Raw genomic sequence first — 12,455 nt, 5'->3', positions numbered from 1 at the left:
TTATATAAAAAATAATAATAAAAAAAAGTGACTTTTTTGTGATAAACTAATCGTTGAATGACCATCAGTTAGGACAGTTTTGGGAAAACCAATACGGATATGCTTAAATAAAATAGGAGGATGAGAAAAACAGGAATAGCTATCCTAAAATCAATTGATTATCATTTGCATGTCCAAAGCACGGGTTGCAGATTGGTGAATTGATATATGCTTATTTATAGATTGTTTGGATGCAATTTCTTTTTTTTAATGTATGTACTTGATTTTTCTTAGTAGAAAATATTACTCCCTCCGTTTCAATTTATATGAATCCATTGACTGGACACGATATTTAAAAAAGAATGAAGACTTTTGAAACTTATGATTCAAAATAAGTTTTGAATATTTGTGTGGCTGTAAATCATTTCATAAAGTGAATTTGTTTCCAAATTAGGAAAGTGGTCATTCATTTTGACACGGACTAAAAGGAAATAGGTTCACATAAATTGAAACAGAGGGAGCATTATATTTTATTTTTGTGATCAACTTAATTTTTTTTAAAAAATTAATAACTAATATTCTTAAAACTAATTGATATTAATTTTGTTTAGTGATGATTTTCAATACTTTTGTATCTGTAAGTGACCATAAAAAAACATATGATCACTTAATCTATAATATTGGATTATCTTAGTCGTAACATGTTTTCTATATGGGGAAAAAGAAAAAAAAATATCGAAAGCATCAATTTCAAAGATGTATTAAGTAGATAGAATTCTATATTATAGTAATATTTTTGTAACTCATAAACTAAATATATATAAAATTACAAATATATTGTCTAATATTCTTTACTATGATTGAGATTGCTTGGGGATAATGTGCAACTGCACGTTTATATAGACTAGTTATTTTAAAAGCATGAATATAAATGTTGGTTGACCAAAATAGCCTTCAAATATTGAACGGTGTTTGTACCCTTTAAGAACTAAAATATTTTTAAAGAAGCAATTCAATATTGGATATAATTGTAATACTAAAGATTTACCCAATATCTAGGACTTCAAATTTAACTAAAAGGTTGTTATTATTTGATTACAATTGAATTTAGAATCCTAAACCTTTATGATGATTGATGAATTGTGTCTAACTTTGCCATGATTTTCCCACGTTTGGTTAAAGTCATAGTATTAATTCGCAAGAAATCATCTAAAGGATACAACGCATCTTTTATATTATTTAGCTTTTTGATCATAAATAAAAAGGAAAACCTTGGACCTTCAAAATCGGATTTTCAACCTTTTGCTTGAGAGTCCTTTCAACTCCTCCGCATCCTTTTAATTAATTTTCTTAGTTATTGGAGAAATACACAAGTATTTTAATTTATTTTTTTTGTTTCAAGTTTTTTCTCACTTTCTTTTGGTTTTTAAAATTTAAGATAGGAATGTTAGAAATTGACTTTTTACATAATAAATATAGAAAAGGTAGTTTTTGTGGAATAAACTTTAAGTTGGATGCTTTTTAGTAACAAAAATAGAAAAGGACTTTTCTAAGATAAACTCAAAGTTGAATGACCATCGGTTAGGATATTTTTTTGGGAATCAATACGGATATGCTTAAATAAAATAGGAGGTTGAGAAAAAACAAGAATAGTTATCATAAAATCAATTGATTATCTTTTGCAAGTCGATAGATACAAATCTTTATGTCGAAGAAAATAAGATAGTTGAAATTGTTTCTTCATCATGAAAACTTCAATGAACTCATAAAAAATTACAGCTACGGGAGGAATAGAATTTAAAAAAAAAAAAAAACTATATTTCACTTTTTTGAAAACTTAAATTTGTTCATAATAAATAACTAAATATTCTTAAAATTAAAAGATATTCTTATAATTTAATTTGGTTTAGTAATGATTTTCAACACTAATATTAGATTTGTTGTCATTTAATCCCTAATATTGAATTATCTTAGTCGTAACACTCTTCTCATGTGGGGGAAAACGCGAAAAAGATATATACCAAGAATATCATTGTAACACTCTAAATTTATTATTGGCATTTAAATAATTTTGCTCTTGTAGTAAATACTTTTTATTATTTTTCTTGAGTTTAAAATTTTAGTTTTTGTTTGAAAAAAATAAAAAAATCTGACTTGTCATATTCTATTGGATCTTGAAGCCCATTAGTTGGACCCATGTGATAAAAAGGCGTACTAGCTTTTTATCTCAAAGAGAAAAGACCATTTTTTTTCACTCTCACTCTCTACTTGTTCTTCTCCTAAGTCCTAACCCTCCTTTAGTAATCCCAATCCACTCAAGTTACTCTCCAACTGTCATCAAAATCTTTCTAGTTTTCATGCTTTGAATATGGGGGGGTGATAGGTAATTTTAATGTGATCACCTGTCCAGAGGAAAAACATGGTGGTGCACCTTATAATATGCAGAAAAGTATGGGTTTCCTTGAATGTCTAACAGATTGTGGCCTCACTGATGCAGGCTATACAGGTGCTCAGTACACATGGTGTAATAACTGGGGACATCCCAAAACCATTTGGAAGAGACTGGACAGGTTGGTATACAATGAAGCATGGTTGGATAAGTTTAATGGCACATCGGTCTCTCACCTGGCCAGACAAAGCTCGGACCATGCCCCCGTCATTGGCCAATGTTGAAAAAGAGAAGATAATGCCTATTAGATACTTTAAGTTCCTCAATATTTGGTGTAAACACAAAGACTTCCAAGATATCGTGAAAGAAGTGTGGATGAATCCAACCCGAGGGAAGCGCCATGTGGCAACTCCATGTCAAAATGAAAGGGGTTGCAAAGAGGCTAAGCTGCTGGTCCAGAGAAGCTTTTGGTGACATTTTTAAAGATTTCAAGGAAGCAGAACAACAAATTGAGGAGCTGGAGAAGAAGCAACCTTAATAAAGCAGGGGCTGAATTCATAAGGTTGGTGAAGAATCAAGAGGAAATATTCAGTCAAAAAGCTAAAGCAAGGTGGTTGAAGGATGGAGATAAGAATACTGCTTATTTCCATAAAATTATTAAAGATAGAAGAAGAAAACTGAACCTTCAAAGTATAATGGATAATGAAGGACACAGAATAGAAGGACATCAGAATATTGCAATTGTTGGAATAAAACACTTTGAGGATTTATTTAGCTACCAAGAAATTAAAGGCAGCTTTAAAATCCTAGACATACTTCCTCAAATGGTTACTGAGGAGATGAATTCCATGCTGACGGCTAAGCCAACAAAACAGGAGGTAACAAATGCCATTGAAAATATGGATCCTGAAAGTGCTCCAGGCCCTGATGGGTTTGGAGCAAAATTCTTTCAAATATGCATATAGACTGTATTATCACTGATGTTCATAATGTCATATCGAGTTTTTTGAAGGTGCAGAAATGCCTAGGTATGTTTCTCACACCTGCTCAGTAATGCTTCCTAAATGTCCTAATCCTCGCCTCTTTTTTTGATAGTAGACCAATCAGCTTATGTAATATCCTTAGCAAAATAGTTGCCAAAATTCTTTCTAATAGGCTAGGTAAGATCCTGCCCTCCATAATCTCTCCTAATCAAATTGGGTTTATTCAGGGAAGATCCATCACCGATAATATCTTATTATCTCAAGAATTGGTTCATGATATTTCTAAAACCAACATTCATGATAACATTGTCCTGTTGGACATGACTAAAGCATATGATAGGTCTCCGGCCTTATCTATGCAGAGTTATGAGAAAGTTAGGATTTAATGAAATATGGATTGATCTTATCTATAGGCATATTTCTAATAACTGGTACTCTATTGTACTAAATGGAACCAGAAATGGTTTCTTTAGGTCCAATAGAGGCTTAAGACAGGGGGATCCCCTTTCCCCTGCCTTGTTTGTAATTTGTGCTGAACTGCTTTCAAGGATGCTTAATAACCTGGTTGTTGATGAGAATTATACAGGGTTTTACAGGCCTAATAAAGCCCCTCATATTACTCATTTGGCATTTGCAGATGATGTCATTCTTTTTACATCAGGTAAGCTTGCGATTTAAGGAAAGTTTTGAAGATACTAACAGTGTATGAGAATGTTTCGGTCAACTAATTAATAAACGGAGCAAGAAGAGTCGTGTAGCTTTTGCCCCAAGGCCGCATCGAGGTTACTCGAGAATTACCCACCACCACCACCGAGATGAATAGAAAAGAATGGCCCATTAAATATCTTGGTTGTCCTCTCTTTGTAGGGAGAATGAAGATTATATACTTTTCAGAGATGGTTCAGTCTACATCAAAAATGTCACACCCCAACTTTTGATAGGGCATGATGGGCACCCGACCCTTACTAAGGGCCGAGCGAACCCGCTGATTCTCGTGATACTCATAATCTTACTGGACTCTTAAATCATGAAATGAGTGCATAATGAAAGCTTTTCAAAAAAAACATGCTTTACGTCCTTCTCAAATCAAGCAAAATCTGTGACATAATGCATAATGATACATCGGCTTACAGCGCCGCTTACAAGATTAACATGTTATATACGTGACTCTGTCTGCAAAGTCTCTAACATAACTCAAAATACCATAATATAGATACTCTGACTCGGCAACACTCCGGAAGGAAATGGAGCTCGCCAATCCGTTGGAACATCTTCTACTAATATCCTCTACTCATACACATACACACTGCGTGGCATGAAACGCAACGTCCACAAGAAGGGACGCACGAATAATGTACTGAGTATGTAAGGCATGAATAACAACATAATATAGATATGGAAGGTAACATGGAATAAGAGAGATAACCTGTACATCTGGATGCCTCATAAGGCGGATGTCATGCATGCTCAGCTTTTTTAAAAAAAACTTTTTCTTACATACATATATATAATATCATCATCATAACGTACCCGGCCTTTTTGGGACTCGGTGTGTAACGTACCCGGCCCTTTCGGGACTCGGTGTGTAACGTACCCGGCCCTTTCGGGACTCGGTGTGTAACGTACCCGGCCCTTTCGGGACTCGGTGTGTAACGTACCCGGCCCTTTCGGGACTCGGTGTGTAATACCAACTGATCAGTGGTTGCACAATAGGTGTCGTACCCGGCCGACTATAGCGCGGCTCGGTGTGAGAAAATACATACATATATATAAAGCATGCATGAGAGCCCAATCAAAGCCACAACTATATCGGAGTGACGTAAGGTCGGTAGCCTCCGATTATATTATAGATAAATCATTATCGTTTATCCCACCTTGAAGGAACGATTATTATAAGGTGAGATCAACAACAATGAATAAAATCAAGAAAATCATGAAATAAGCTCAATAATCTCATAATAGTATTAACATCATAAGCTTTGGAATTTCTAGAATTAAAATCATCATCATCATAGAAACATTCTCATCTTTAACATCGTCATTCATATTGTAAAAACATGTCCGTTGTTGTTGTCATAAAAGCTTATAGAATCATAAATCTTTGACTCGGAAAATAGGGACATTTTGGAAAATATTTATGGATTATCAAGAAAGAAGTTATGCCTTTGAATCACAAACTCTATGAATCATGAATTTCTAGCTTTTGGGAATAAGAATATTCTTGGAAAACATTTATGGATTCACATAAAGGGATCATGGGACATTTGACAAACACCTATTAGATTCATAAGAAAGGAATCATGCCTTTAGAAGGAAGGGACTAGCCTTAACATACCTTTGGAGCTTACTCTCCGACTTTCCAACTTGCTTCTTGTCGCGCGATTTATTTAGGATCGTTCGTCATCTCATAATCTACATAGGCAACCATTCATATTATCATTAGGCTCATTGTCACACTCTTATCTTAAGTCTCTAAATAAATTCCTTTTAAGGTCTACTTAAATTCGGACAAAGATCTCCCCCTATTAATATGCCTAGCCCGAATTCTCAATACCAACAATCAACAACCAATAACAACAACAGAAACAACAACAACCTCATTACTACCAAAATATTCCATCAAATACTCCACATGATATTTTCTCCAACTCCTCCACAAACGAATTTGCTACATAATTATTCCATAAATTTATCTCCGTAAATAAGCCTTAAATGATACCAAAATAGAAAGATTCATACCTTACTTCCGCTAATACCGCGATATCTCCAATACTTGCCTTACTCCCAAGCCACAAATTCACCGCAACACAATATTATAATTGTAACTATACGCCGGCGGAACTCGAATCCGGAGATTTTTACTTAACTCGCGTTGGAATTTAATGGAGGGAAGGTTGGAGAACTTTCTAGAATTGTTGGGAAATATTTTTGGGCTGTTTTCTTGGCTGAAAATGAGGGGTTAAACCCCTTTATATAGTTGCTCCGAAGTCACTGTAGCAGTACTGTTCACCGACTTACTGTAGCAGTTACTGTTCATCCGCGGAAATTATTTCGAGACCTAAAACTTTTATACACCGATCTCTTTATTTGCATACTTGGATATGTCCAAAACTCCATACAGTCTGTATGAGTTATTCAACATCCCAAACTCAGCGAAACTTATTTTATTTTATTTTTTTCCGATTCGTTTAACCTCCAACCTTCGCGGCACTTACTTATCACTTGTTGAACATAACATAAACACTTATAACTTCAAACATAATCCTGTCCTTTGAGCTTATGTGACTAACCTATGATGTAACTTAACGCAAGAGAATACGGGATGTAACAAAAAAGAATCCTATCCTGGCATGCAAAATACTTATCTATGGGTGGTAGAATAGTTTTAATCAAACATGTGTTAATGGAAATGCCAGTTCATCTCCTAGCAGCATTGAAACCCCCTAAAGGAACCTTTGAACAGCTGGAAGGTGCTTTCGAACAAGGTTCCATGAGTGGAAATGAGGCCGAAAGGAAATATCACCGGAGCAAATGGGAAGCAATGTGTCTACCATGTGAAGAATGAGGGTTGGTTTTAGATTCCCAAGAGATGTTAGTAATGCTTGTACTGACCAAACAAGGTGGAAATTGAGAACACAAGAATCAGTATGGAAGGATCATATGTTGACTAAATATTGCTCAAGAATTAACCCTATAATAAGGAAGGTGGTTGGAGTTTAATCTCAGGCATGGAGAGCCATGAACAAGATCAAAACTCAACTAGAAGAAAACATAATTTGGCAGGTGGGACAAGGTCAAATTTCCTTCTGGTTTGATAACTTGACCAGGGAAGGAGCATTATATAGATTACTCCCTGATGATGTAAAACCAAACAACATTATGCTTAATGAAGTTTATGTGAATGGAAGATGGCAATGGAACAAGGCTGGTCTTAGAGTTCCTTGGGAGGTGAAACTGGCTGTTCAACATATTACAATCAACTTCTCCCCTTCCAAGAAAGATTATGCCATCTGGGCGCCAAACACAGACGGAACCTTCTCCATATCCTCAGCCTGGAATTTGCTTAGGAAAAGAGCTGTAGGTGACTGGCATGACAGAAGAACGTGGCACAAGAATGTTTCACTAAAGATCAACTTTCACTTCTAGAGAATGCTCAAGGATAGTCATCAATCGATAATAAAATAAAGTATTCAAAAATTCATGGCCCTTCCATTTGTTGTTGTTGCTCTACGCATAAAATCGAAATCGGTGGAACATCTCTTCGCCAGTGAAGGAAGGCACAGGATTTATGGGCTAAGGTCTGTCATCCCTTAGGCATCAAAGTACAAGGCATGCCACTTAGACAGATTTTGGTAAACTGCTGGAATTCACAAGCTAGGAACCCTGTCACAAGACTGGTCAAGGGGATTCTTCCCCAGATGATTTGTTGGGAGATCCGGAAGGTTGTGTGTAATATCATGTTCGGTTTCATTGATTTCAATAGCAACAGTCAACCAAGAATATCATTGGCCGTGTTTTCAGCGTCAAAAGCGCTTCCCTCTCATAGATACTGAATCAGACTGGCCTTCATTTTGCAGTAAGTTGTCCAAGAATTATGCTAAGAAAATTATCAAAATCACTAAATGGTATCCCCCACCCTCCAATGTCATCAAGCTAAATAGTGATGGTAGCTGTAGAGGTGATGAGTGTGGAGGAGGGGGACTTATCAGAAATGACAAGGGCAGGCTAATTTTTGCTTACAAAAGATCAACCTGGTAAGGGTACAAACAATCGGAACATGCTAAATCTCTACAATACGGAGTGGATTGGTGTATGAACAAAGGCTGGTATAACATAGTAATAGAAGCGGACTCTCTACTGCTGGTTCAAGCTATTCAAGGGAAGACCAAAGTTCCATGGAACATTGCACAAATTGTCAGATGGATACAGAGACTGCTGGAACTACATCAAATTCAAATTAGACATTGCTTTAGAGAGGCCAATCAAGCAGCAGATAAGCTAGCTCAGATCAGTCACTCCCATATCAGTTCACTGGTTACAATGAATATCGTTTCTTCAAGACAAGTAAAAGGCATAATAAACATGGATAGGTGGGGATTACCAAATATTAAAGCCATACCACAAAGCAATAAATTGTATAACTTTGACCCTCCTTGAATTGCTAGCTGCTGAGTAGTTAGATTAGTATAATATGCACTAGTTTCCTTATATAATACAGAGGATAGCTAACACTAACTAAAAATAAGTGTTAACTAGATTCTGTACCTAGGCTCATGCATCATGATTAGATTCAATCACTAGTATAAGGCCCTTTCCCCTAGATCATGCATCATATAAAATCATTTAGGTTACCTTACTGTACAGTGCATGCATTAAAACTGGAAATGTCCAATTTCATAACTCATAGGGGTATGGTTTAACCCCTCCCCTCATTTGTATTCTTTTGCTTATCAATAAAATACCACCCAAGTTCTGATTTTGGAACGGGGTGGTTCCTTTAAAAAAAAAAAAAAAAAAAATTTGTAATGATGCCACCAAGAATCAAGATGGGTTAAGCCTTGTTTAGAAAATCCTAGATTTTGGGTTTGTGAAGAAGTTCAATCAATCTCGTGGTACGCTTGTTATTCCGCATATTTTGGGTGAAATATTCAAGTTTTTGTTAGAGATTTTGAAACCTTGAAGTAAGGAAATTAAATCCCGTTTTTGAACTGGCAGCAGTTAGTATTTTGATCATAACTTTTTACGTAGAAGTCGGAATTAGGTGATTCAAAATGCCGTGAAAAGATAAGAAAATTACCCACAACTTTCGTGTTTTGGAAAAATTCTAATTCCTCTGTTTACTATGTCAAAAAGGCTGCAAGGGAGCACATAGCTGCTCTCCAGAAATTTTTCTACTTAAAAATTTGCAATAATGGTGACCCATTTAGCCCTGTTTTTGTTCGTCATGATTTAGCTTCTATATCGTTAAACTCTAGATCTTAAGTGAGTATTCCATTGTGTATTTATGGTATAGGAGGCTCTTATAAAAGCTAAGGAAGTCGATATAATTGCTTGATCGTTGCTTTGCAATTTGTAACTTCTTGGTGTTTTTCTTTGAGCTTTACAGGCACTAAAGCTCCAAGGTTTGCACATATTCTTGAATTTCACATTTTATTTAGTTGAAGTATTTGAATATCTTAAGCTTGGGTAACTTGTCTTTACTTTAATTTGCTATCCTATTCGGTTGTTGCTAGTTAAATTCTTATTTCGCTATGTTTAATTGAGTATGAATACTTTGAGTCACTCGGCAACTTTGAATATCATTTTGTATCATGTGGAATGCTTTTGTAAGACAAATTAACTCGCCCACATATACGAATTGGTTGAGCATTATTGCATTCTCGTTGGGACTTTGTCCTTCTTGTGATAGTGACTTTGTCACTTGTATTGGTAATGCGCTCGAGATTATTCGGATCTTGTCCCATCTTGACTTTGGATTCACATTTCATCTTAATTATGGATCTTGGTCCATCTTAAGTATGAATGGGGAAGCCACTTTCAACACGGTTCTTGATTCTCTTGATTATTGGGTGACGACCCTACTTGATTTGGGGGGTCCTTCTTGTTATTCGATTATACTTTGATGTGATTGCATGATGTATGTGTTGAGCAAAATTAACCAAATGGTGAACTTTCTTGGATTTGCTTTGGAAAGCTTCTTGATATTTTAGATTTTGAATGTTGATATCTTGAACTATTTTAATATTTGATATTTTATTTTCTTGAAAGGATTGTACCTTCATTTAGTTCTTGATGGTGATTTTGACAAGTTTATTCCTAGAATTTATTCTTGTACTCCTTACATATATATTTTTATATTAAGTGCTAGTTAAGTTTATGTGCCACTAAGCTTTATGCTTAGCGATAGTTTGTTACTATCGTAGGTATGTTCCGAAAGAGACTTGAGGATGACCATTTGAAGTAGACTCTTTGGATGCTTAGATGAAGATCACATTTGCATGAGCATGTTCATTTTGTATACTTTTGGGGACTTATACGTGATCCATGTGATACACTTAGATATGCACTTTTGAATGAAATTTGGGTCATGGTGCTAATATTTTGTAACTTGGTTTTGATGAATGACTTGACTATTTTGGGAGTGTCCATGCCCAAGTCTTGTAATATTTTAAATTCAAAGATTGTGTTGAACTCGGGAACTTAACTAGTTTGTATTTGAGATTGGGAGTTGAATTTCATGCTTGGTATGAGCCTTGGATGTTGTAGCATGAAATATATTTCTCTACTACGTGTTTGATGAATTCTAAATTGTTGATTTAACTCAAAATATGTGTTGTCCATTTTTATGATTGGTATTTCTATTTTTTTTAGGAGGTTTCTTTTAGATCCTACTAGAGAAAATAGCCAAATGAGTCCCCAAAGTTTGGGCGAAATCCCAACTGAACACTCAACCTTTTCGAGGGTCCTATCACCCCCCTGGACATATTTCAACCATAATATATACCCCCCTAAAAGCTGAGCTGGACAAGTGCGTGACTACACCACAGTGAGGCGCGTTGCAATTCAAAAACTTCGACGCCAACGTGTATTAAATAGCCACATGGCCAAAAAATTAAATCCCAATCAAAATATTAAATCCCAACAGTAACTTCTTCTTCCTCCCTTTATTTTCTCTTACCCGACCCATCACCATTTTTGCCCAAAAACTTAAAAGCTCCCACAAATTTGTTTCAACTATTTTTAAGGACGGAATCTCCCCTATTTGCAACGTAATTACTTCTAGTGGAAAGAGGTTAGTTTAACTTAGTGTTTATTAGTATAATTTTGTTCATATGAAATTTAGGGTTTTCAAATTTCTTCCCCAATTCTTGCTCATATATGGTCGTTTATCACTTGTTTGTTTGTAATGGAAAAAATCGACTTGAGTCGATTGTGTATGGATGAGGCTGATCCAATGCTCAAAGCCGTAGTGCAATGCAAACATGGAAATTTGTTGCAAATGCATACTTCTTGGTCGAAAAGTAACCCTGGAAGAAGATATTGGTCTTGCCCCTATTATGGTGTATGGTCTTGCCCCTACTATGGTGTTTTATTTTTCAAATTAAATTTCGTCATTTATGCCTTGTTTTGATAATTTACAGCCTCAAAAATGCAAGTTTTTTTGGTGGAGAGACAAAGATGAAGTTGATCCAAGATCGAAATTTATCCTCCCAATATTGGTTAACAAAATCAGACATTTGGAGAAGGAATTAGTGCAATATGACAGTCTCAAGATGGAATTGGATGAGGTCACAAGTATCGACAACAATTCGGTTAGTGTGGACATGGATTTGGTTGAGCTTGATGGACCAAAAGAGGACATAAGGAAGAGGAAAGGGTGTAGGTTCAATAGGAATGTCATTTTGTGTTTTGTGGTTTGTGTTGTTGTTGTGTTCATAAGCAGCCTATTCCATATTGGCAATTCAAACATGAAATTGCCATAGTAGCATAATTGTGGTAATGTGTCGGCCATGTTGGGTATGTTTTGTTGCCTTATGTATGGCAAATTTTGTATATCTCCTATGTAATGTATGGACCTATTTGGTTTTATGTTTGAATGAAGAACCTATTTCATTTTATGGTTGTGTCAAGTGCTTATTATTGAACAAAATGGTTGCGTCACCACAAGTCCCTAATGTCTTTACATTTCGGGAAAAACAGTGCATAAATAAAGGAGGGAGCAATACATCTCTTGCACAAACATGGTCATACCATTTCTGCAAAGACAGTGCATAAATGACAATTCTGGAAAAAACAGTGCATAAGCAAAGGGAGCAATACACTAACAAAAGTTGCAATATAATGCAGAATGTTTCATAACAACCCAAAATACCAAATGTCAAGTTGGTCTACTCTACCCATTAACTTAATACAGAACCATAAAATGTCAAGTTTGTCAATAAACCATAATCAAAACAACATCCTACTAGCATCAAATGTAATTGTCTTTAAGTACACACATAACCACCATAAACTACAAAAGTCAATAACTTCAAAACTCCTTGGACTGGGAACTACATGGCTTTTTCCTCATCCTTTGCTGGATTTCTTGCAGCTTCCTTGCT

Source organism: Lycium ferocissimum, chromosome 12 (genome assembly GCF_029784015.1).
Source record: "Lycium ferocissimum isolate CSIRO_LF1 chromosome 12, AGI_CSIRO_Lferr_CH_V1, whole genome shotgun sequence".
Classification (NCBI taxonomy): Eukaryota; Viridiplantae; Streptophyta; class Magnoliopsida; order Solanales; family Solanaceae; genus Lycium; species Lycium ferocissimum.
Note: the sequence above shows the minus strand (reverse complement) of the source record.